Raw genomic sequence first — 27,097 nt, forward strand, 5'->3', positions numbered from 1 at the left:
ACAATAGTTATTGTTTTCCAGATTCCAATGTTTGGATGGTTGCACGTGGCATTTTCTTTCTTTCTTTCTCCTTTCTTTCGTGTTCAATTTTATTGTCTGATTTTGGATCCAGTAAGTTTTGATTCCATTAAAACATTAAACATTCCATTAAAACATCTTATTTCTAAGATGTTTTCTGAGCTGTGATTGGTGTTGTAGAACTGCACTGACCATGCTGGTTCCGGTGGTACATGCCAGTAATCCCAGCAGCTAGGGAGGCTGAGGCAGGAGGATCATAAGTTCAAAGCCAGCCTCAGCAACAGCAAGGCACTAAGCAACTCAGTGAGACCCTGTCTCTAAATAAAATGCAAAAAGGACTGGGGATGTGGCTCAGTGGTTAAGCACCCCCTGGCTTCAATCCCTGGTACCAAAAAACAAAACAGAAACAAAACCAAACCAAAAACACCACCACCACCACCAACAACAACAAAAACAAAACAAAAGAAAAGAAAAAAAACTGAACTGCATTAACCATTACCTAAAGCTGTAGAGTGCTTCTGGCCACTGACCTTTTAAATGTCATAATGACCTGATTATATGTTTGATTTCTTTAAATGTCTCCATGACACTACATATATAACCTCAAAGTTTTAATTTTCTGACACTGCAGTGTTTTATCAGGTGAGACTGTCATAGTGAGGCAAAGTAATTTTCCAGTCTTTTACAAATATTTTCATACATTAAGTAGAGGCTCATATTAATGTAGAAAGGAAAATTTTTGCATCAATGAAAGGTCAAATTAAAACCACAACAGATTTAAGAGATCTTTGCTGATGGGCAATGGAAATTATTCTGGTAAAGGACCTGGTTTATATATTTAGTAAATTTACTCAATGATAAATATTACTAATATTAAACAGTAATATCATTGACTTTCCATATTTGCATGCACCATATCCATATATTCAACCAACTTTGGAATTGGAATTTATAATTTGGAAAAAAATTACATCAGTACTGAACATACTGAACATATGTAGGCATTTTTTTGTCATTATTCTCTTATATGATACAATATAAGAGCTATTTATATGACATTTGTACCATATTAGGTACTAGAAGTAATCTAGAGATGATTTGAAGTATATGGGAGATATATATATATATATATATATATATATATATATATATATGTTATATGCAAATAAAACACCATTTTATTTAAGGGACATGAGCATTAGCAGATTTGGGTTTCTACAGGGGATTCTGGAATACTGAGGGATGACTGTATTAGTTTATTTATTTAATAAGTTTTTTTTTTTTTTTTTTTTGTACTAGGGATTGAACCCAGGGGCACTTAACCACTGAGCCACATCCCCAGCCCTGTTTTATATTTTATTAGACTTATTGTCACCAAAAATGAGTGGCTTGAAATAAGAGAAAAGTATTATCATAGCTTTGTAGGCCTGAAATCCAAAATCTGGGTGTCAAAAGGGCTGTGTTTCCTCTGATGGCTTTGAGGGAGAATTATTCCTTGCTTCTTCTATCATCTGGAAGCTCCAGGTATTCCAAGGCTGTGACCTGCTATCTGCCTCCATTTTCATTAGGCCTTTCTTTGTGTCTTGTCTCCTCCTCCTGCTTTTTCTCCTTCTCCTCCTCTTCCTCCTCCTCCTTCTCCTCCTTCTCCTCCTCCTCCTTCTTCTTTTCTCTCTCTCTCCTCTCTCTCTCTCTCTCTCTCTCTCTCTCTCTCTCTCTATATATATATATATATATATATATGTATATATATATACACACACACACACACACACACATACACATACACATACACACACACACTGACACACACACACACACTCACACACTTGGGAGGGTACTGGAGATTACACCCAGGGGTGTTTAACTACTGAGTCACATCCCCGGCCCTTTTCTATATTTTATTTTGAGACAGGGTCTTGCTAAATTGCTGAGGCTGGCTTTGAACTCACAATCCTCCTGCCTCAACCTCCTGAGCTGCTGAGATTACAGGCACACACAATGCCTAGCTTTTCTGTCTTTTATAAAGAAGGATTTCATTGAATTCAGAGTCCACCCTGATCCAGGATGATCTTATCTTGAGATCATTACATAAATTATATCTGAAAGTTCTCTTATTACAAATAAAGTCACATTCTGAGTTTCCAAGTAAACATATCTTTTGTGGGAGGGGATGGCACCATTCAGTCCACTACATTTGCCTTTCAATCTAAGTAACTTCACTTGCTTCTACATTAGCCTGCTTTATTCATTATCTGAAAGTATCTTATTTATTTATTTATTTATTTATTTTTCTTATTCATTGCCTTTCTTACTTATACCATAAGCTCTCTGAAGTCAGGGACTTGCTTTGTTTTGGTCAGTGTTATAGCTCCAGTGCCCAGAACAGTGCCTAACACTTGGCAGACTCAGTAAATATTTGTTGATGTAGGAATGAAAACTCTGAGATGTGAAAGAAAAATGGAGTTGGTAACACAAAGAAGGATGGGAACCAGTGAGGCATATTTCTAGGCAGAATAGGCAACAGATAATGGATGATAGAGACCATGGCTGGAATATATTTCCTGGGGAAGTGGGTAGAGGATGATTAGGTCCCGAAGTGCTTTATAAGGGGTCTCTCTGAAGTTCTCCAGAGTAGGTGACTCCAAGGTGTCTTCTGTGTTCACATACAGAAGCGATCTTTCCTTAGCATATTCCTTTGAACATGGATTCTCAATTTTTCTGTGGCTCCTTAACAGACTGTTAACTTCCTGTTGAAACTGGAAGCTGAGAAGGTTCTCTTTTGTGGGCTGCTGAAGGTTCTAGTCTTAACTTGGCTTCCTTGCTGTTTCCCCACAGAGATTATTTTCAAAATTTAGTGGTTTCCTCAAATACCGACCCCACAAGCTCTCTCATTGTTCTCAGCACGTGATCATAACTGAATAGAAAACAGACGCCAGCAATTGAGAATTTCTCATCTGGAGTTGCAGTGCAGCTCAGATAGCTAAGGGATATATAAAATTCTGTCATTAGGGGCTTAGGGTTTGACAGAGTCATTGAGATGAAGCTGGAGAAGTGAGCAGGGGCCAGGTCATGTAGGCACTTGTAAATGATGTTCATGTTCATTGTCTTATCAAAAGTATGTAGGTCATATGCAAATTTAGGCAGATGAGCTACTGTCTTCTGGCAGTTTATCTGAGATTTGTCACCTGGGAAGACTTAATTGTAAGATTAAGACTGATCTTGAATAATAGTATTCTTTTCTGTTTTTATTTAGCCAAAAGATATGTGAGAATCAATAGTGCAGTTTAGGGGCTGGGGTTGTGGCTCAGTGGTAGAGCACTTGTCTAGCATGTATGACACACTGGGTTAGAGTCTCAGCACCACCTATAAATAAATGAACAAAATAAAGGTCCTTCAACATCTAAAAAAGTATTTAAAAATAGTGCAGTTTAATAAATATTTATTATGTACCTGGTGGAACCAGGTGCTTTCCCAGTGTGTTACCTTAAATCAGTACAAATTTACTTTGAAGTCTTACATTTGACCTTTAGTCAAATCATGAGAATTTTATATTCTACTCTGCAATATTTCTGGGTTTGTTTTGATATGAAAATATTTTTGTCCCTTTCCTTCTCCCTTTGACTAAAATGGATGCTCCAGGGAGCTCCATATGCATCTTGTGGCTTCTTACACCCCAACTTCATTTTCATCAGTTCTAGAAGTAGTTTCCAGCTCTCATAAGAACATCTTTCTTAAGCATATGAGCCACATGTAAGCATAGAGTCCAGGGGTGTCCTGACACTGAGTTAATGTCATAGACCTACTATATGCACAAACAAGATTTGAATTCAGGGGCTTGGTGTTGTGGTGCATGGCTATAATCCCAGCGGCTCAGGAGGCTGAGGCAGGAGAATTTCAAGTTCAAAGCTAGTCTCAGCATCTTAGCAAGGCTTTAAGCAACTCAGTGAATCCCTGTCTCTAAATAAAATATTAAAAAGGGCTGGGGATGTTGCTCTGTTGTTAAGAACCCTGGGTTCAATGTCTGGTACAAAAAAATATTTGAACTCAGCTATCTCCCAAATTATCTCTAATACATCAAGCCATATGGGTCTGGGGATATCTATATGAAGCACAAAACACTACCTCAGAATTCCACACACTAGATAGATAGGGATAAAGTATGGGGGTAGGTAAGATGGTGCAATGAGATGGACATCATTATCCTAGGTACATGTACGATTGCACAAATGGTGTGACTCTTCATCATGTACAACCAGAGAAATGAAAAGTTGTGTTCCATTTGTGTACAATGAAACAAAATGCATTCTGCTGTCATGTATAGCTAATTAGAAAAAATATAAAAATAAATTAATTAAAAAAAAAGAATTCCACAGGCTTATAATATTTGAAGATGTGGGGCATGATACATGAAAAAATAACTACTAGTACAGGATCATTTATAATTCAATGAATGAGAGTAGTCCAGTAATACTTGTTTGAAAAAATTGTTTTAATTGTTATCATAAACTTTTCTGGGAAGACAGCCTTCAATTTTCACAAATCTCTGTGATATGATGGGAAAATGTGGCTACTATCTTGTTAGGTGAAGTAGTTTTTTAATTAGTTTTACCCATATATTTTTACTGTTTTTTAAATGTGTCTACTAGAAATTTTTCAATGACAGATTGGCTGTTATTTTCTCTTAGACAGGGCTGGGTTGAGCCATCCTGGCTGAGCCCATCTCTGGCACTACAGCATAGCGGACTACTCCCCAGGGTGGGGCACATTCACCCAGATTAGGCAGACGACCCACTGGCTACAGAGAGAAGTGGAGAATCTTCCCTCATTTTCACATTCTTCCAATTTTCATTTTAGTGTTTTATACTTCAAGATGTAGCAATAGCATTGCAGTGCACATAAGCAAGGAACAGTTAGAAGTTCAAAGACACTATTCTTGCATATATAGGTGTATTGTTAACAACATCTGAAGACCCATGCCACAGTGGTTAAGAGTCCAACAAACATGGATTCAGACCCCAACTTTAACATTTACTGGCTGTGTGATTTGGGGCAAGCTATTTGACATTTCTGCTTCAATTTAAATGATATTTATCTATTAGGGGCTTTTTATTGTTGATGATGTTGTTCTTTTTAGATACACATGATAGTAGAATGTATTTTGACATACTTATATACGTGGAGTATAACTTCCCATTCTCGCGATTGTATGTGATGTGGAATTTCCTTGGTCGTGTATTCATATATGAATATAGGAAAGTTACGTCCAATTCATTCCACTATCTTTCCCATTCCCATCCCCCTCCCTTCCCTTCATTCCCCCTTCTCTAATCCAATGAACTTCTATTCCCCTCCTTGCCTCCTTATTGTGCATTAGCATGCACATATCAGAGAGAACATTGGGCCTTTGGTTTTTTTGGGATTGGCTTATTTCACTTAGCATGATGGTCTCCAGCTCCATCTATTTACCTGCAAATGCCATAATTTCATTCTTTAGGTGAAGTATTTTAAGAGTTCACAAAGCAGCCCTTCACTTTGGGCTGTTGGTCCCTACCTTGAACCCTTCCCCAAGCCTAGGGCAGTATTGTACTGAGTCAGTTTCAAATTACAGATCTCACCCATGCCAGGCCCCCTGCCTCAGCACTTTATGCCTTTACATTTCGGTTTTGCAACTATACTCTCCCCCCAGCCACAGAGCCCAAGGACTTTTGTTTCCTGGAAGCTGCTTGGCAGGTCATGGGAATAACACCACCACATCATTAGTTAGCATCACTTATGGTTGGAAGTAGAGAGTATCTGATCATCTGTATTCAAATCCCTGAAGTCCTGTTAGTTCCTTTGTGACCCAGAAAAACACCAAGTGAAAGTAAGCAAATTCTCAATGACTTTATTTTGGCAGCCATCAAGAGATGCCTTGGAGTGAAGAGGGAGGTGCATTTGCCTTGATGCTTCTCTTTGTGTGCCAAGCCAGCTGCCGCCCCAGCCAGGTAGTTGAGGGGCTCTTCAGAGTACTGAAGAACAATGGTGGTAAGTAGCCCAGGGTTTGGAGGACACAAGTAGGCATTTCTGGCCTTTCACAGCTTTGGTCTTGTTTTTTGCTGAGCCTCTGTGCCCCTTCTCTGCATGGCTGGGATGTTCGGAAGTCATTAGGTTTGACTGGCAAGGGCTTGCCGTTTCTGTATCTGAATAGATTTAAATAGAGTCTAACAGGGCAGTTGCATTTCTTCACTTTCTAGAGCTATATTTCTCTCGTGCGGGTTAAAAAAAAAAGTGCACATGAAAAAGCCCCAACTTCATTATGCCTCGGTCACAGCAGGGAATTTATAGCAAGAGCCCAGCTGTTTGCAGCTCATGCCAGAGAATTTTGATCCTAATGTAATTGAGCTCACATTTTTGAATTGGAAAATAATATTCAGAGGAGCCGACTTCGGAGTTTTCAGGTTTCCAGGCCAAGCAACGGGTTCCTGAATCTATTTTGGGATGTTCTTCCCTCTTACCTTTTCCTCTTCACCCTCAGAGCTCTTTCCTCCTTTGTTGGAACTGGGCCTATGGCTGTGCAAGTCTTTCTGTGCATACACTGTTCCAACCGTCTTTTTGAAGGAAACAAAAATCTCCACGATTTTACTCCTTAACTCTTGCCTTCACTATTTAAACTTCCTTTCTGTTCATTGTGCTCCATACAATCAACATTAGTACATTAAAGCAATAACACTAAATGTAACTCTCCTTTCTTGGGTATGGGGCCAGACACTGTGGTAAGAACTTTATGTGCATTATCTCTTTTTATCCTCCTGACTACCCTCTGAGGAAAGTACTGTTATTGCTCCCATTTTACAGATGGAATTTTCATCTTTATTTTTACTTATTTATTTAGTTTTGAGAACTGGGGGTTTAACTCAGGGGCACTTGACCACTGAGCCACATCCCCAGTCCTATTTTGTATTTTATTTAGAGACAGGCTCTTACTGAGTTGCTTAGTGCTTTGCTTTTGCTGAGGCTGGCTTTGAACTCTTGATCCTCCTGCCTCAGCCTCCCAAGCTACTGAGATTACAGGCATGCACCACTGTGCCTGGTTTACAGATGGGATTTTTTTAAAATATATATTTTTTAGTTGTAGACGGACACAATACCTTTATTTTATTTATTTATTTTTATGTGTTGCTGGGAATTGAACCCATGCCTCACATCTGCTAGACAAGTGCTCTACCACTGAGCTATAGCCCCAGCCACCAGATGGGCTATTTGATGTTTATAGGTAAACTAACTTCTCAGGGTTACATGTTGATGGAGTTGAGTTTCAAGTCCAGTTTGTTTGGTTCCTGAGATAGTAGTTTTAACCTTGCTATTTTACCAAAGTCACTGTCTATAATTGCCTGCCAAGTGCTAGGTTCTTTAGGGGATGTCAAGGAAAAAAATTCAGTTCTAGCTCCCACAGAACCTGGGCTGGAGATGGAGAAAGCAGTAAGCACAGTGATGTAATGAGTCAGCATCTCCTTTCTGCCTCCCTTTTGGGGTTCTTGTGAGGCTCAAACGAAATGGCATGTAACAGCACTTTGTTCAAGGTACAATGATAATGTGGGTACTGTTATGAATATTATACCAGTAATATCCCACTGTGGAGTGTTGAGAGCCACAGCCAAAGGGGCCCCAGCAAACTTTCAGACTGCCAGCTGATGATTGGCTCACAGTGGCCCCAGCAACTTCTAGCTAATTGGCTCCTCTGCGGTGATGCTCATTGGGCTGTTTCCCCGCCCTTTCAGACCACGGAGCTGCTCATTGGGGGACTTTTTTTGGCTCTGCCCACGCGACCCAGCCAATCGGCCTCAAGAGCAGGAGGATAGGGGGAGGTGGAGAGGCTTGTGGGAAGCCAGTGGTGGCAGTTGGGCTCTGAAGATTTTTCCTGAGGAGCTGTTTTGTTTGGCCTGTGGGGTTCTAAAAACAAAGTTCGTTTCTTTTGAAAAAAAAAAAAAAAAGTCCCCCAATGAGCAGCTCCGTGGTCTGAAAGGGCGGGGAAACAGCCCAATGAGCATCACCGCAGAGGAGCCAATCAGCTAGAAGTTGCTGGGGCTGCTGTGAGCCAATCATCAGCTGGCAGTCTGAAAGGGCAGGGAAACAGCCCAATGAGCATCACCGCAGAGGAGCCAATCAGCTAGAAGTTGCTGGGGCCGCTGTGAGCCAATCATCAGCTGGCAGTCTGAAAGGGCGGGGAAACAGCCCAATGAGCATCACCGCAGAGGAGCCAATCAGCTAGAAGTTGCTGGGGCCGCTGTGAGCCAATCATCAGCTGGCAGTCTGAAAGGGCGGGGAAACAGCCCAATGAGCATCACCGCAGAGGAGCCAATCAGCTAGAAGTTGCTGGGGCCGCTGTGAGCCAATCATCAGCTGGCAGTCTGAAAGGGCAGGGAAACAGCCCAATGAGCATCACCGCAGAGGAGCCAATCAGCTAGAAGTTGCTGGGGCTGCTGTGAGCCAATCATCAGCTGGCAGTCTGAAAGTTTGCTGGGGCCCCTTCGGCTGTGGCTCTCAACAGTGGAGCCAGTTGCCTGCATGTCAGGAAGGGCAGGTATAGGACAGAGTTTTATAGAATCTCTTGTTGAATGTGAAATTTCTTTTTTAAAAAAAATATTTATTTCTTCCTGGGCTGGGGTTGTGGCTCAGTGGTAGAGCGCTCGCCTGGCATGTGTGAGGCCCTGGGTTCGATCCTCAGCACCACATAAAAATGAATAAATAAAATAAGAGGTATTGTGTCCACTACAACTAAAAAATATTTTAAAAATATTTATTTCTTCTAATCTTAATAAACAATAAAATCTTGGTTTTTTTAGAATTTAAAACACTGAAATTGGGCTGGAGTTGTAGAGCACTAGCAGGTGTGAGGCACTGGGTTGGATCCTTAGCATCACATAAAAATCAATAAATAAAATAAAGGTACTGTGTCTGTCTATATAAAAAGCAGCGAAATTAATACTTAGAAAAGTACATTGTATGCTTAAAAATAAAAGTTAATATTTTAAAACTTCAGAAAAATGAGGTTTTTGTTTTCAAATCAAAAATGTTTTGAATTTAAATTTTTTTTGGTAGTTGCAGATGGACAGAATGCCTTTATTTTATTTATTTTTGTATGAGGTGCTAAGGATCATACCCAGTGCCTCACACATGCTAGGCAAGTGCTCTGCTACTGAGCTACAGCCCCAGTCCCCAACCCATTTTGAATATTTTGAACTATTGACATTTTGTTCTGAGCGAGGACAGGGTTGTTGCACTTAGTGAGCACAGGATGCAAAACCAACTGCCATCACCTCAGCTAGATTTGGATACTATTAGAACGCCCCAAGATATATTAAGGTTTTTAGCTTAGGAGTGGTTAATACTAAATAATTACAATAGGAAATAGATTTAGAAAATTGAATACTTGCTTACCTACAAGAAAAAGCGAAACAATGCATTGGGGAAATCGAATGTGAAATTTCTTCTGCTATATCCTGGCATTTTACAGTTTGGGAAGATAATAATGACCATATCAAGTACCTATGCTGCTCTTAATTATGCAGGCACTGTTTTAATTGAGTTACAATTATTAGCTAATTTAATTTTAATCTAAAGATTGTGTGTTGGCATCATGATCTTAGATTTCTCACTCAGTGTCCCCTTCCTCATCAGTGACTAAGTCCTGTTGATCCCACTTTCTAAATATGTTTTCATTTCAGTTCAGGCTTATATCATCTCTCACCTTCAGGATTGTAGCTGCAGCCTTCTTGGACTTTGCCAGTACTATTCTCAACCCCCTCCACTTCCCCAGGGCAAGTGTTGGTCTTTTTGTTGGTTCTGTTCTAGCTGTTTTGAATCTTAGCCTCTGTTATTCTATTGAATTCAATAGAGCCATTTCTCATTCCTTTAAACCTTGAATCCATTTTATTCTTTGGGGTTGGGGGGTAACCAGGGATTGAAGCCAGGGGCGCTTAATCACTGAGCTACATCCCCAGACCTTTTTATTGTTTTACTTTTTGAGACAGGGTCTTGCTAAGTTGCTCAGGACCTCACTTAAATTGCTGAGGCTAGCTTTGAATTTGCGGTCCTCCTGCCTCAGCCTCCTGATCACTGGGATTACGGGCATGTGCCATGGCCTGGCTACTTTCTTCTTTTTAATTTTTTTTTTTATAATTGGACAGAATACCTTTATTTTATTTGTTTATTTTTATGTGGTACTGAGGATCCAACCAAGTGCCTCACACGTGCTAGGCAAGCCACAACCCCAGCCAATCACTTTATTCTTTAAGACTTGCTTCTCACCAGGCACCATGGTGCATGTCTGTGATCCCAGTGACTCACAGGCAGGAGGATCTCCAGTTCAAAGCCAGCCTCAGCAATTTAGCAAGGCCCTAAGCAATTCAGTGAGACCCTGTCTCTAAATAAAATACGAAAAGGGGCTGGGGATGTGGCTCAATGGCTGAGTGCCCCTGAGTTCAATGCCCAGTGCTTAAAAAAAAGAAGAAGATTTCATTCTCTGCTGTTCCTGATCATGTGGAAGGGGTTTTATTAACATTTAGGAGAGAAGAGTGGAAGAATGTAGGTTGAAACTCCCAACATGTCAGAAATAATTTTGCCTTTGCTTACTTAGTGGTGATTCCTGGATTCCCCATGCCTCTTCAAAGTTTTCTCCACCTAAATGAGAGGCTCAGAACTGCATTCAGGCACCCGGTCCGCACCCCGCCCCCCCCCCCCCCGCCCCCCCTGCTGTAGGCTGGGATGGTTTTCTTTTTTTGTCCCCATGTTAGCCCATCCCAGCTGCTCTGTAAAGGGGAGACAGGCATGAGGAAATGACACGTGCCTTGGATGAGGCTCAGCTTTTTATCCAGAAGAGCCCAGTGAGTGATGAATCAGGCCCCGAACATCCAGGAACACTAAACTCAATGCCAATGTCAACTCCCTCCAAGTCATAGTCATTTCTAGGTAATAGCTCAGTTCAGACCTGGATCCCCAAACCATTCACATGGGGCGAGGGCTGTCCCCAACACCCAGAATGCAATTTTACTGAAAAGATTTATTTTTATGTTGATTTGGAACATAAATACTGTAAATATCTTCCACCCTGTTAGCTTTTTTTTTTTTTTTTTCCTGAGCTGTAGTTAATGGGCTAACTTTCTGGCTTGCCACTTTATCAAGTTGATAGAACTGTTTAATGAAACCCATGGAGATTGGACAATTTAGTCTAATGGTCAGTTGCAACCCTGGATGTAAGTAACTTCCAGCAATACTGTATGCATCAAATGTCCAACCTGCCAGTGGTTATCAATATCCATTATGCTTTTGGTTGGTTTGAACCATTAATAACCTGTCAGATTAAGCAATTAGGCTGTCTCTACTTGCCATGGGAAATTGTTTTCTCCTAACTGATGATATTGGTTTTGTGGTTGGGCAGATAAGTACTTGGTCAAAATGTTTGGCACATTCCTAGCTGGAGAGTGAGTCTTTTTGATATATAAGAAGCAAGAAATGAAATTCAAAGGACTGAGAGGAACCTACAGACAATCTCAAAGAAAAAGCATCTCAGGCATTCTATTATTTTTATAAAAGTAGCTTAATTGTCAGTGGTGCTCTCTAGTGAGGGACTTCATTTGATCTGTCACCCAGGTGGGACTACATGTCTCTGCAGAGCCCCAGCTAAGCTGGAGCATTCAAGTTTCGATTTGAAATAAGAACTATCAGATTCTTTAGAAAGCATATCAGGCATACTCATGGGGCTTTTCCATTTTTCACACTTTCAAAAACAAGATAAAGAAGGGAAGAGAGGGGAAAAGTTCAATGGAAACACATTATTAACTCTCCTCTATGTCACTGGTTTCTGGTCTCTCCTGAATTTTTTGGTTTTGTGACTTTCCATTTACATTTTCATTTAACAGTCCAAGAGTACTTGTTATTTTCTACTGTCATATCTTTGCACATCTTAGTCAGCTCACCTGCTGTGCCCTTCTTTCCCTCTTTACCAGTTTATACATAACCAACAATTTGAAGACCTGACTTGAAAACCACTTGCAAGGAAACCTTCCAGAGGGAATCTACCCATTCTGATCATGCATGTACTCCAAGTTTTCTTATTTCTCTGTCATTATTTATCATTTATCAATGTATTGCTTTTATGCTGTTTTTAAAATTTTCCTTTTATATCTTTTCTTTTACCTCCTAATTAAAAAAAAATCACGCCCACAAACCTGAGTGCAACACAAAACAGAAAACGCATTTAAGCACAAAGAAGAAAACAACAACAACAAAAAATCACCCATAATTCTATTACCCAAAGATAACTGTTTGGCACGTGTCATTCATCAAGGATATATGGAGCAAGGATTTATTGGATCTCTTATAAGCTTTGGAGATATAATAGTAAATTAAACAGTCACTGTCCTTGTCTCCTTGGAGCTCAGTCTAATGAGAATTTTTCCATCCTTGCAAAATTAAATATGCAGCGTCAACTTGTTTTAAATGCTGTGAAGAAAAGGCACACTATATGAGAAAGGGATTGATCTTGGTTTAGATGTTAAAGAAGATTTTCCTGAAGGAGTGGCATTTGAGTTGAAATCTGAAAGGTGATTATGAAGGAACAAGATTAAGGAGATTGAGATGTGAGGAAGGAAAGTGAGAAAAGGGGAAAGAAGGCCAAGGAGGGAATACCCTTTTAAGCAGAAGTGACAGTGTAACAGTGGTCCACTTTATCTTTTGAATATAGCCCTTGCTGCTTATTTTAAAAGGGACATGTTACTGGGCACAGTGGCACAATGCCTATAATCCCAGCAGCTCAGTTTGGGAAGCTAAGGCAGGAGGATTGTGAATTCAAAGCCAGCCTCAGCAGAAGCAAGGCACTAAGCAACTCAGTGAGACCCTGTCTCTAAATAAAATACAAAATAGGACTGGGGATGTGGCTCAGTGGTTGCATGCCCCTGAGTTCAATCCTAGGTTACCACTCCTCCCCCCCCCAAAAAAGGGACATATTTTTCTTTTCCTCTTCTTTCTCTCCCCCTCCTTAACCTGGGGACAAGATTACTTTGAGTTATCTGTCCTCCACAGGATATCACTGAAAGATCTAGGAAGTGACTGTCTCCCAAATTAAAAAGTGAATTTCAACACTCCATCAGGGTGCACCTAGGACTGCCTGTCAAGGCACACCTGGAATTCAGCCTCTGGAGAGTTTAAAAGCCCCCTGTTTCTGTTAATGGAGAGAATCACACCTTATGGGCAGAACCACAACCACAGACTGTGGGACAGGAGTCCCCTGTGCTTCTCCCTTGCTAGCAAAACAATAAATCTTTTTTTCTCTTTTTTTTCTCAAAACCGGGTCCTGGATTGGCATGGGGACAAGGAACAAGCTTTTGGTAACAATAGCATGTGGTTGGACAGAATACAGAATGTTTTAGGACAGGAATCAGCAAAATATGACCTGTGAGAGCATTTCTAGATTTTTTAAAAAAATATTTTTAGTTGTAGATGGATACAATACCTTTATTTATTTATTTTTGTGTGGTGCTAAGGATCAAACCCAGTGCCTCACACATGGGACGCAAGTGCTGTACCACTGAGCCACAACCCCAGCCCACGTTTCTAGATTTTGTAAATAAAGTTTTGTCTGAAGACAACCATATCTATTCATTTGTGTGTGTGTGTGTGTTTGTGCTACAACTGCAGAGTTGAAAATTTGCAAAATTGAATAGTTCTCACAGAAACCATATGACCCTGTTGCAAAACTTAAAATATTTGCTATCTGTCTTTTTACAGAAAAAGTTTGCTGACCACAGTTCTGGGAACTAAAAGAAGAAAGGTGACAAAAATCGAGGAACATTCAGGATAATGATGCTGAATCTGAGGCAAGGAGATCTGGCAAGTTAAGGGTTTTAGTTTATGAATAATGGAAAAGGATTGAATGGTGTTTTAAGCAGGGATCTGAAAATGACTGTCCTAATATCTGGTTTTTAATCTTGCTGTTTTTATTATGGCAGTTCATCTTGTATTTATTCCCATTCTTCTATCATATAATCTTTAATGATGTGTCATATGGCTGACATTTATCTATCTTTTGAAATTGTATGCCCTTAAGAAGTGAACATCTTTTTGCACAATGTTGCTAATTCCTTTTGGTAATTAATTTCTTAAAAGTAGAAATATTGGGTCAGTATATGTTTTAAATGCTTTTGCTTCTTTTATATTTCCAGTCCTTTGAAAGTGATGTTTACTACTACTATCAAGGAAAGTTTCCTATATTCTCAGGAGATATTTAAATATGTTTGGCAATTTTAACAAGAAAAAAACTGTATTTTATTTATTTATTTTTTTGTACCAGGGAATGAACCCAGTGGCTATCAACCACTGAGCTACATCTCCAGCCCCACGTTTCAAATATTTTATTTGGAAACAGAGTCTTGCTGAGTTGCTTAGGGCCTTGCTAAGTTGCTGAGGCTGGCTTTGAACTCATGATCCTCCTGTTTCAGCCTCCCATGTGGCTGGGATTACAGGCATGAGCTACCGCACCTGGCTTTATTGTTGTTTTGATTTTCACTTCTGTGATTATTAGAGAAGGTAGCATGTCTTTCTTCACCTTTTGAATATAGCCCCCGCTGTTCGGAGGCTTATTTTTTTTTAAATTTGTTCTAATTCGTTATACATGACAGTAGAATGCATTTTGACACATCATACATAAATGGAATATAACTTCTCATTCTTCTGATTGTACATGATGTAGAGTTACACTGGTCGAATAGTCATTTATGCACATAGGGTAATGATGTCCCATTTATTCTACTATTGATACTGCCTGTTAACAGTTATGAGTTCTACTTCTTATGAGTTCTACTTCCTCAAATGTTGAAATTTGAACATTAGAAAAGGCACCGAAGCAAGCATAGAAATCAGGTTTTATTTTTTTTAATATTCATTATTTTAGGTGTAGTTAGACACAACACCTTTATTTTATTTATTTATTTTTATGTGGTGCTGAAGATCGAACCCAGGGCCTCACAAGTTCTAGGCGAGCACTCTACTCCTGAACTACAACCCCAGCCCGAAACCAGGTTTTATTTAAAAAATAGTAACACAGACTTCTCCCTAGAGGGAGAAGAGGGCCAGAGCTGGTGTCCTGGTATCCCAAGAAGTGGGAGTGTCCTGCCCTTTTTATATATTTTAGACTTTCTTTGTTCTTTGGTTCTCTTCCCCCTTACCTCTCTCCTTCCTGTGTACATGACTAGGTCCAGGAGATGCCCAGGTGTATTGTCCAAAAGGTAAGAAGCAGAGGGCAGGGGGAAGGGCCAAATGGAGTGATCCCAGCAGATAGCAGCCCCGGGAGGTATGAATTAACAATTCTTCTTCCCTGCTAGGAGGGACAGTTCTTGGGTCTGGTTACCTTAGCAACAGGTTGGAGCAGGGGCAGGTTGTTTTGTTAAGGGTGGAGGAAGGACTCTGGAGGCATTCACATTTTAATCTCCCCAGAGGGGCCCTTCACCTCCCCAGACCCAAACCAGCCTCCATCTTCACAATCTGACCAGATCTACACTGATTGCCTGTCTTTAATTCTTGCTTCACTGTCATTCCTATCCCCATACCCCCTCACCTCTCATCACTCCCCTGTCTAATCCAAAGTACCTCGGAGGCTTTTTAAATTTTTTGTTTTTAGATGTTGATGAACCTTTATTTTATTCATTTATTTATAGTGGTGCTGAGAATCAACACAGCCTCACACATGCTAGGCAAGTGCTCTACCCCAGTCCTCGAGGTTTATTTTAAAAGGGACGTTTTGTTTTCTCAATTTTCCCCCACCCCCTCCCTCACAGGATTAGGGAGATAGGATTATCTTTTCTTCTCCATTTTAGGCCTAGTTTTCTGTTCTTAAGTACACACCCACCACTGGAAGGAGCTGGTGCCAGATCTAGGAAGTGACTATCTCCCAAATGAACTTGTGAGTCACAATTCTGGTCAGGGCACACCTGGACTGGGGTTTTGAATAGTTTCCTTAAAAGCCCCCAGATCTCCCTGTTGGGCTGAACCAGCCTATGGGACTGAAGTCTCCTTTGCTTCTCCTCTTCTAGCAAAGCAATATAACTTTCTTTTCCTTTTTCTCAAAACTGTGTCTTCCTTATTGAATTGGCATTGGGGACAAGGACTGAGCTTTTGGTAACAAGTTTGGTGACCCAGATAGGACTCAACAGCAGCCCCTGCTCCAGCTTTCTTGGGCAGGCATGGCACTTCAAGCGACTCCACTTTCGTGCCAAGTACATAAGGCAAACTTGCAGGAGAGTTAGGTGAGTTTGCCTTGGGTCCAACCAGAGGGGCTGTTCCTGTAAGTAAAGGGAGGGACTGAGGGACCGTCCTAGCCTTTGTTGTAACCCTTTTTGCTTCGGAGAACTCCTGTCTTTCTTCCTTCAATTGTATGGATTGCTCCGTTTTGATCCACTTTGAGAAAAGGGACACAGAATATAGTCAAATCGTGACATCCTTGGCCACATGGTAAGCTCCACCAGTGTGCACATTGAGACCCTAGATTTCTACACATCTGGTTCCCCTTTGAGGGAAGACCTGTTCTCTCTTTGTGAGATCTGTGACACCCTTAGTGTGGAAGTCATGGTTAAGCAGGTGTTGGGAACTTGGTGGGGGGCGGGGGCGATTTTCCTCCTATCTGGTCTATTTTAAAGGTTCCTGTCTGTTGGCCATGGTTTGGGGATCCTCTCTGTTTGTCTCTGTGTTTTTTTTTTTTTTTTTGGTATGGGCAATACTGTATTGATCCTATAGATAGTTTTTTGGGAAAGATCTTGGCTGTATGGGTCACCTATAGATATAAACTGTCTAAGAAAAAGATAATTTACTATAACTATCCAGCCTTTGGTTGGTTTTCTGAATGATTATACAACCTTGCAGTTGGAGTTCGTCTGTCAGAGATAAAATAAGCCAAAGAAATTCTGTACATACAGGCATGCATACAATTGAATAATATGGAATCTGACCAGTCAAAAACTGAGTTGAGGGTACAAAAAGATGCTGCCTCTAATGTGGGAGGATAGCAGGACACAAGAAGAAAGGGTTTTAAAAAAAATTTTTAAATCCTTTCAACCCAGTGCTGACAGTCCCAGTATTGCTTCTCAGCCTGGCCCCAGGCAATTGCAAACCATCCTGCTGTGAGTCAGGGACACCAGTCCTGGGCTAAAGGAAAGGAAAAAAAAAAATCTCAGGAAAGCTGCCTGGCTGTAAAGAAATGGGCAAAGAGGACCTGGCCTCTACTTTGCCTTCCAGCCACTCTGCCTATGGGGATAAAATTGGAGTTTGAGAGCAGACCTCAGTTCCCTGCTTCTGCTGACAAATTAAATCGATGTGCGCTGTAGGCCTCACTGATTTCTTCCTGGGTTCCTGTCTCATGGGTTCATAGAATGAAATTCATGGATGGTGGCAGAAGAAAAAAGTGAAGAAATAAAATTTCTTTTGAATGAGAGGGGAAAAAGATGGAACTCCTTGTGATGCATGGAGAAATTGGAGGAAAGCTTTTCTATTTGAGTGTACTAGTCTGGGGACTTAATGGCTTCTGGATAAAAGAAGCCCAGGTAAAGATGCATAAATTGGTAGTGGGGAAAAGTAGCAGTGGTTCCCTTCACCTTTTGAATATAGACTTCACTTAGTTAACTGTCCTTGAAGCACACAGGAAGGAGATGGCCCAGATCTAGGAAGTAATTATCTCCTAAATTAATAAGTGAATCACGATCCCTAGTCTGGGCACACCTGTCTTTGAATTGTTTGTTTTTTGGTACCAGGGATTGAACCCAGGTACTGAGCCACATCCCCAATCCTTTTTATTTTTTATTTTGACACATGGTCCTGTTAAGTTTCTTTGGGCCTCACAGACTTGTTGAGGTTGGCTTTGAACTTGCAATCCTCCTGTCTCAACCTCCTGAGCCACTGGGATTACAGGCGTGAACCTGGTCCATGTCTAATATTTTTTTGTATATATATGGTTATCGTAAGCAATCTTGAATTGCTTTAGACATAAGCAGGTATATGTTATGCTAAAAAACCTGAAATGTTGCTCAAAGCATTTAAATTTAAATAATCATAAAACAGAATAAATCAATATATAAGCTGAGAACAAAAGAAAATAATTTGTACAAAGGCTAATGATCATTCTAACATAACAGCTAAAAGCTGGAAACAACTAAATAGTGACTGGTGTGTGGCTGAACAAAACTGTGGCACATTGGTGAGGTGGAATGTCCTATGATTCTTAAAAATCACAACTTGGGAACTATACTGATGCAGGAAAATTTGTTTAAAGTAATATTAAATGAAAAATTTAGAATAAAAATAATATCACAATTAATTATGTGGTCATATGTGAATACATATGACAGTAATGGGAATATATTCAAGACTGATATCAGTAGCTAAATTTAGTGTTATTTTAACTTTTGGTATAGCGAATTTTAAATTATAATTAAACTAATAAATTTAGAAAACATTTTTTTTCAGGCATAAAGGAGTTGTTTCCTTTATAGTCACTGTTGTACTTAGGACCTTGGAAGGTGTCTTAAAGCTATTTCTAGGTGGGCTGGAAGGTGATGGACTCTCTTAAGTTTTCTCATGGGGGCTTGATGCTTTGCTCTATGTTCAGGAAGTGCATATTAGACTTTCATTTAGAAAATATTTGGCTCAGTATTATTGTCATCATTGGCTGGAAATGAAGAAGATAATGTTAATAGAAATCTTGGCAAGAAGGTTGTGAGGAATGCAGGGGTAGCAGAAATGGCACCCAGGGGAGTTGTGTGGTTAGAAATAAAGTTTATACTGAGGCATGGCAAAACCCAGCCAGTGCTGGCAGGTGCATGAACTAGGATCTGAGAATGTTGTGTTGTTCCTATTACAGAAGTGATGATTTGGCAAGACCTCAACTGTAGATCAGGTAAATCCAGCAGACTTGGACTAAGCAGAGAGGGACAGAATCAGACCTAGCCTATAGGAAGTAATGCTGACAGCAAGTAAGGCAGGCAGTTGAAACCTACAAATTGGTAAGAATTTCCCCTCAAACTGGCCACTAAAGCTTTGAGGACAATGCCTTGGGGTCATGACAGATATACGGACACAGGACAGAGAAAGGTTTGTCCCATTTGGAGGTGTTTGGTGGTTTATTAATTTTAATGACATGTGCCTAAATTCTTTGATATTTTTCCCTTTAAGAGAGAGTTTTCTTCATCCTGAATGTGGGCTGATCTTAGTGACTCAATTTTAAGGAATGGAAGTGATGGAATGACACTTCCAAGATCAGGTTATGAAAAGATTGTGGCTCCCATCTTGGGAACTTCCTCTGAGAACACCCACTCTGGGGAAATTCAGCTGCCATGTCATGTGAATCATCCTGTGAAATGACCCATGTAGTGAGAAACTGAGGCCTTCTCCTTCAGGTAAGAATGTGAGCTTCTCTGGCCCCCTTAGAAAACTGTACTCTTGGCCTCCAACTGCAGTTTCTTGAGAAACCCTGACTCAGAACCACATACCTTAGCCGCTCCTTGATTCCTAAGCCTCAGTAACTATGACATGTTTGTTGTTTAAACTTCTAAGTGTTTAGATCATTTCTTATACAGCAGTAGACAATTATTAATATAGTGATGGCATGGTGCTTAATTATATTGTGAAAATATCTGGCATGTTGGTCTTGTGATGGGGAATAGCCAAGATGGGATGGAGGTGGTATAGTTATCTGAATGCTTATTCTAAACAGTGGGGACAGGGCTGAGATAGGGAAGCCATTGATAATCATGTATGGGAAGTGCTCCATGAAATGTTGTTCTGTGCATACTGATGAGAAATGTCCAGTTTCTTTATCTGTGGCAGGGTGGTGGTGGTGGTGGTGGTGGTGAAGAAAACATCCCAGACCATTGGTCTAATAGGACCAGGGCTACAAATCCTGGTACTAGTATGGTGTGTGATTTTTGAAAACAAGTGAAAAATTGTGTTTGGAGCTGGAGGATAAAGTTCTACTGAGCCAAAACAGAATACCTAGAGCAGGTTATTAATAGACATAAACCTAAGGAAATAGAATCTGGAGGCAAAGCTGAGCTACAGGACCAAGGATGCTACTGTGAGGAACAGCTATTAGTGGGAGAGTCAACATAGCTCAGCAAGAGGTGAAATAGGTTGACCTGGATTCCTTCCACAAATGTGGGAGCAGATTATAATGGCATACACCAGGAGCTCAAATTTCTGGGGCTGTGCTAGATCCTCTTGAGCCAGGACAGGTTGGGGAATGGAAGTTTTCTTCTTTTAATGATGAGAGGAAGGCTGGGAGTATTTGTTGAAGCTGGTTTGATAATTCATTTCTATATCTTCTCTCCCCTTCAAAGATTGTTAATTCACTAGACTTAAGACGGGTGAGGATCTATAATAAAGTTTCTATTTTTTTCCCGTAATATTAGAAATATATGACATGTAGTTAGGTGAGCTTTGTCTCTGGCTGTTGTTGAGGATCTGATGGTCCTTCTTGAAGAGCTTACATCTGGATAGGACAAACCTCTCTAGAGGGCCTAGCAGCTGGTGCTAAAATGTGTGCTTAAGTGTCTGCTGAATCTATTGACTGAATGTTGCATGGCCCTCTCAGCAGAATGACATTTCACAGCTTTCAGCTGCCATAAATCATTGACCTCAAGAGCCTCAGGGTTCGGTACATAATCCATCAGGCTAGCCAGGCACTTGATGCACTTTAAGACTTTGAATAGAAATAGACCCAAAGACATGCTGTCCCCAAAAGCCATTCCATTCCAGAATGATTAAATGTCTGTGCTCCCAGAGGTTTTCTATGATAGTTTAGAAGATTGGCACAAATATACCCAAACAATTTTTTTTTGTGTGTGTTCCGGCAGCAAAGTCCTGATGGAGATGAATTTGTCCCATTGCAACTTTCTGGGGATATCTTTCAGTCTTTGTCTTAGCTAAGCTGCCATTTGGGTATTAGATCCTCCAGAGGAGGGATTTTTGAGCTCCGAGGTCCAAAGACCACATTTGAAAATAACTATTTTCTGTTTTAGTTGAGTTTGCCAGCAAGGAGATGCAGAGCAAACTAGGAGAGGGGAGCCAGTTGGCACCTTTAGCTCATCTGGTTCTTGGTTCCATTCCTAGCTAAACTCCTCAGGGATATTCTCTTTTAGAAAACAATCCCCTATACCTTCTGGTATAGTTGCACAGTGCAATCTCTGAAATGAAAATTATTTTGTAAGTTGTCTCTAGGGTTAAAGTTGAATTAATTATACTGGTTAAGTGGATTTGCAGAGTCAGCTTACCAGCTTATATAGTGTGGTAAAGATGGATTAATTAATCACCAAGAAATTAATATTCCCCATCTCTATGGAATTGTCACTAGGATTAAATTCTGAGCTCTCCTTATATCTAATGTGACTCACATTTACCAATGGAGTATGAGCATAAGTGAGTTGTCACTTTTAGAAGCAGGTGTTCATTCTATACTCTTTCTTTATTTTTTTGTTACTGGGATTGAATCCAGGGGCACTTAACCTCTGAGCCACATCCCTAGCCCTTTCTTATATTTTATTTAGAGACAGGGTTTTGCTGAGTTGCTTAGGGCCTCACTAAGTTGCTGAGGCTGACCTTGAACTCACAATTTTCCTGCCTCAGCCTCCGGAGCTGCTCAGGTGTGCACCACTGTGCCCAGCACCCTCTATTTCTTGATGCAGACAACTATAGTGACCTTGGAATTAAGTGTAATGAAGATGGAAGAGCCATAAGATGTAAGGAATCTGGATCCCATCATTTCTATCCAAAAAGTCATCTGTTGACCAGGAGCCCCTACTGGACTATTAGGTAAGCAAGAAATACATTTCTATTGTGTTAAGTCACTAGATTTATTTGTTCCAGCAGCCAGAATTATCCTTACAAACAACACATGGAATTTTGAGATTCTTGGGGAAACTGTGCTTTGTAGGTTTATGTTTAAGTAATCTGTATCATTGGCTAAACTGAATTTTTGAACTGGATGGCAATAAGATGTATAAAACTCCATTCTGAATATTTTACTACTACTTTCTCACCCTGGTTTGTTCATTCATTTCACAAAAATGTATTGAGGGGTGGGGCATGGTAGGATACACCTGTAATCCAATAGGCTTAGGAAGCCAATGCAAGAGGATTGCCAGTTCAAAGCCAGCCTCAGCAAATTAGTAAGGCCCTGAGCAACTTAGTAAGACTCTGTCTCAAAAAGTAAAGCTTTTTGGTTAAGCACCTCTGAGCTCAGTGGTTAAGCACCCCTGAGTTCAATCCCTGGTACCAAAAAAAAAAAAAAAAAGTATTGAGGACTTACTGTGTGTCAGGTACTAAGTTCTGTAGGCATTGGGGATACAACAATGAACAAAACAGATGTGTTTTTTTGCTCTCCTGAATCTTAAAATCTATAGGGGAAAGATGATGTGTTTTTGAACTCAAGTATTGGAAGGGGGACTGGAGAAGAGAGGATGGATTATAACAGTAATCCTTGGATAATGAACCTTGTAATCATGCAGGGAGCATGACTTCTGTTGCTTTTCCTACAAACCCTGAGATAGGAGGACTGTGGTAGAGTAATAGCAACTGCATTTTTTTAACAATCTTCTCCCAGGTGATTCTGATGCACAATTATTTTTGAGAACCATTGGAAGAGATAGAGAGTTGAGAGGACTTTAATGACTATTTGGAGATGGTGGGTAAGTTAGAGGGAATATTTGGTATTTGGAGATGATACAGGGATTTCTGGAATGTATTACTGATTTTTTGGGGGGTGATTTTTGCTTAAGATAGGCAACATAGAAAGAGAATCAGATTTCTCTTGAGGAGGAGATAGTAAATTGATTTTTCAGATGTAATGAGTCTGAAGTACCTATGAACTACCCAGGTGGGAGATGCAATATGTCATCCCTCTGTATTCATAGGGAATTCATTCTAGGACCCCTTGTGTATACCAAAATCTGCAGATGCTTCTGGCCCTCATGTAAAATGGCATAGTATTCGATAGGCACATTCTCTCATATATATTAAATTGTCTCCAGATTACTTATAACATCTAATACAATGTAAATGCTATACCTCATTGTTTAGAGAGTAACAACAAGAAAAATACATCTGTTCATCACTACAGGCACAGTTTTTTTTTCAAGTATTTTTCAGTTTTCCTGGTGGTTGAATTTGCAGATGTAGAACCCTGCAGGTATGGAGGACTGATTCTATATTTGTTTGTGTACGATGGAAATAGAGAATGAGACTGTTGCAAGGTCAAGAAACCAGCAGAATTGAGCCTGGCAGCTGATTAGTTATGAAAGGAGACACTTTCAAGGTGCTTACAGTCATATGATATTGCATAAGGCTGATCTTAAGGAGTACTCAGTTGTGTAATGCTATTCCATCTTTCTAACTGTATCTACAATATTTTGGGATGCTAAGTGCAAGTAGAGATGGAGTTGTGTAGAGCCTGTATATAGAAAGCTATTACTCTGACTTGTTTCATATGCAAATCAAGGTTCTCAAAAAATGATGCTGTTTAGGGATTTATAAGACTTTATCCTTTCAGGTCCTCATGCCTTTCTGTCATTTGCATGAAACTTTTCTTGGAAAGCAAATAGCTTCTAACTCATAACATTGAACTCAAAAAGCTAAGGAGTCTGAAGAAAACCAATAGAGAAATCTCTAAAGAGAAGGGCAATTCAGTGATTTCCTGTCCAGACCCATGTTTAAGTTTGAAAAATTTCCTCCATTTGGCTTATTTTCAGCTAAAATCACTTCACACCTAAGATATCACATTCTTTTTTTTTTTTTGGTGGTGCTGAGGACTGAACCCAGTGCCTTGTGCATGTGAAGGAAGCACTCTACCAACTGAGCTATATCCCCAGCTCTAAGATATCAAATTCTGAGCACAATTATCAGAACTGATTTGAATATGCTGTACCTAGCTCTTGAAAGCATTGAAAGCATTCAATCAGAGTTTGGGGTTAACTTTGAGATACTATGAGTGATTTAGGTAAAAGGGCACTCTCAGACTCAGGGAGAAGGGAACTAAATTTTCGTGAACTAATAAGCGCTAGGTACTATATTATGGACTATATATGTGTTATTTAACCCTCACAGAATTCTTGTTACCCCAACCTAGAGATGACAAAACTGAGGCTCAAAAGGTATAGAAATGCTGGATGCAGTGGCGTACTCCTGTAGTCCCAGCAAATTGGAGGCTGAGGCAGGAGGATCACAAGTTCAAAGCCAGCCTCAGCAACTTAGTAAGGTGCTAAGCAACTCAGTGAACCCTTGTCTTTAAATAAAATATAAGAAGGGGTGGGGATGTGGCTCAGTAGTTGAGCTCCCCTGGGTTTAATCCCCAGTACCAAAAACATAAATAAATAAAAAAGGTATAGAAATATGTACAAGAGGTCACACAGCTTACTATGTAGCAATCTATGTATTAAGATTCCCAGTCTGTTGGCTTCAGACTGGTACATTGTTAGATTTGTACCTCCAAAATTCAATCATTTGGATTTAGCTATCACCTCTACTATCATTATTTGATTGTTTTCTTTAATTATCTTGCAAAGATATCTTAAAAATTCTGGGATTGCGTGTGTGTGTGTGTTTGTGCGTTTATTAATCTTGGTGCCATTGCATCTGGAATGCCAAAGCAATTCATGTACTGCTAATGGAACATATACCATTCTTTGGAAACATTCCTATTTTATCTTCAGTGGAGAAATAAAGGGAAGGAGCGTAGGTTCTTGAGTAATTCTGCAGCTCTGTTAGCCTTCTCCAAAGTAACCAAAACAATTTTTTTTTGTACTGGGGATTGAACTCAGGGGCACTCAACCACCGAGCCACATCCCCAACCCTATTTTGTATTTTATTTAGAGATAGGGTCTCACTGAGTTGCTTAGTGCCTTGCTTTTGCTGAAGCTGACTTTGAACATGAGATCCTCCTGAGCCTCAACCTCCCAAGCTGCGGGTATTAGTGGCATGTGCCACCACGCCTGGCTTAAAGTGACCAAATTTTAAATAAATCAATACAAAGAAAATATCAGCTAAATACGTGTGGAGTACTATCAGACTGATGGTAATATAATTTTATTTTTAGGAAAGAAGAAAATAATTTTATTATTATTTTACACATATTATTATACACTGCATCCCAAATGTTTAAACATCATGCAAAAGAAATGATATTTATAGAGTACCATAAAGTCAATGGATGAGGCCGTTTCTATCTCCAGACTTCATCCAGCTGCCCTGAGGCAGATGGGATCAATAACTCAGAACTATAACACTTTTGTGGCACACTGTCTGCATAACTCAGGGTTAGCAAGCTCTGCTATAAGTACCATTGGTCTAGTTTTTAGGAAAGAAAGCAATTCACTTTAATTACATCTGTTTAATTACTCTGTGATTGCCAATTATTTCCTTGTTTTTATTTAATTTCTGGTGATATGGCCTGGTCAATTGATCACATCACTCAGCACTCAGGTAAATGCAACTTTGGGATACATCTCAGAGTCCCTGTTTGAAACTCAGATTATTTTATTACAAACAGTATGGAGTTGAATGCTATCTTATTCAGGGTTTTAAGATTATTCATGTAAGTGTGTGCATGATAATGCAACATAAAAGAGTTTTGATAATTAAATTGCTAGCAAAGTGTGCTTAAGACTACCCATACACTGATGCTCATGGCATTGTTTGCTAACTAATCTTTGCTCTTAACCCATTCCCCAAGTATTCTAGTTAAATCCCAAATGCTAGCAGCAACATAAACAACTCATTCAGATTATACTTGTGCCCTCCTCCTTGCTTTGAGTACCTGGAGATCATCTTTGTTCTCAGAATTCGAGGTATTTGACATATACCTTTCACTTTGTGCTCCAGTTGACTTCAGTTTGGAATCCTTTTCCTATATAGCCCATTAATCACCATGACCTACTGCTCTAACCCACCTTTCTCAGTCTTATAGACATCCATGGTCTGGGCACATCTAGTGGGCATAGTATTATAACTTGGAACAAAATTAGCTATGGATGGTTACCTGTTGCACCAGTGCCAGACTGGAAAGGCCTAAGATCTGGAACTAGATCTAAACATTGGCTAGAATAGGCACTGGCTGGTAATTACAACAGGTGTAGTTGAGAGTGGGAAAGAAGAAGTACTGTGGCAGTGGGGATGAATGTATCCCAAACTTATGCCTACAGTTCAAACCTCTCTATTTTCACATTAAAAAAATTATTGGGGCATTATAATTATACATATTAGTGGGATTCATTGTTATATATTCATAGATGCAAACAACATAATTTGCTCAATTTTATTCTCTAGTATCTCCGCTTTCCTTCCCCTTCTTCCCCCTGGTCCCCTTCTTGTACTTCACTGATGTCCCTTCTATTTTCACCAGATTCTCCCCCCCTTTTTTTCTCCCCTTTTTACTCTCTAGCTTCTGCATATTAAAGAAAACACATGATTCTTGACCTTAGTTTGGCTCATTTTGCTTTGCAAAATGATTTTCAATTCCATCCATTTTCCTGCAAATGATATAATTTCTTCTTTATGGCTGAATAAAACTATTGTGTATGTATACCACATTTTCTTTATCCATTCATCTGTTGACAGGCACTGATCTTATACACTGTTGATGGATTGTAAATTAGTACAACCACTATGGAAATCAGTATTGAAGTTCCTCAAAAGTCTAGGAATGGAAGAACCTTATGACCCAGCTATATTACTCCTTGGTGTTTGTCCTGAAGAATTAAAGTCAGCATGCTGTGGTGATACATGCATACTCATGTTTATGCAACATAATTCACAATAGCCAAATTATGAAATCAGACCTGACTTTTCTGAGCTCTAGTCCTATATATTTACTTATCTACTTAGAGTCCCACCTCAAACTCAACATTCCAAATCATACTTGTGATATATATTTTCCCCAACCTGCTTCCCTTCTGGTATCCTCTAACAGTGAAAGGCCTCATTATCTATCCAGTTTCTCCAAGCAGAGACCTGGTGGTGATAGTGGGATTATCGGTGGTCCCTCTCCCCTTCCACCTATATTAACTTCCTCCCA

This window comes from Callospermophilus lateralis, chromosome X (genome assembly GCF_048772815.1).
Source record: "Callospermophilus lateralis isolate mCalLat2 chromosome X, mCalLat2.hap1, whole genome shotgun sequence".
NCBI classification, from domain to species: Eukaryota; Metazoa; Chordata; class Mammalia; order Rodentia; family Sciuridae; genus Callospermophilus; species Callospermophilus lateralis.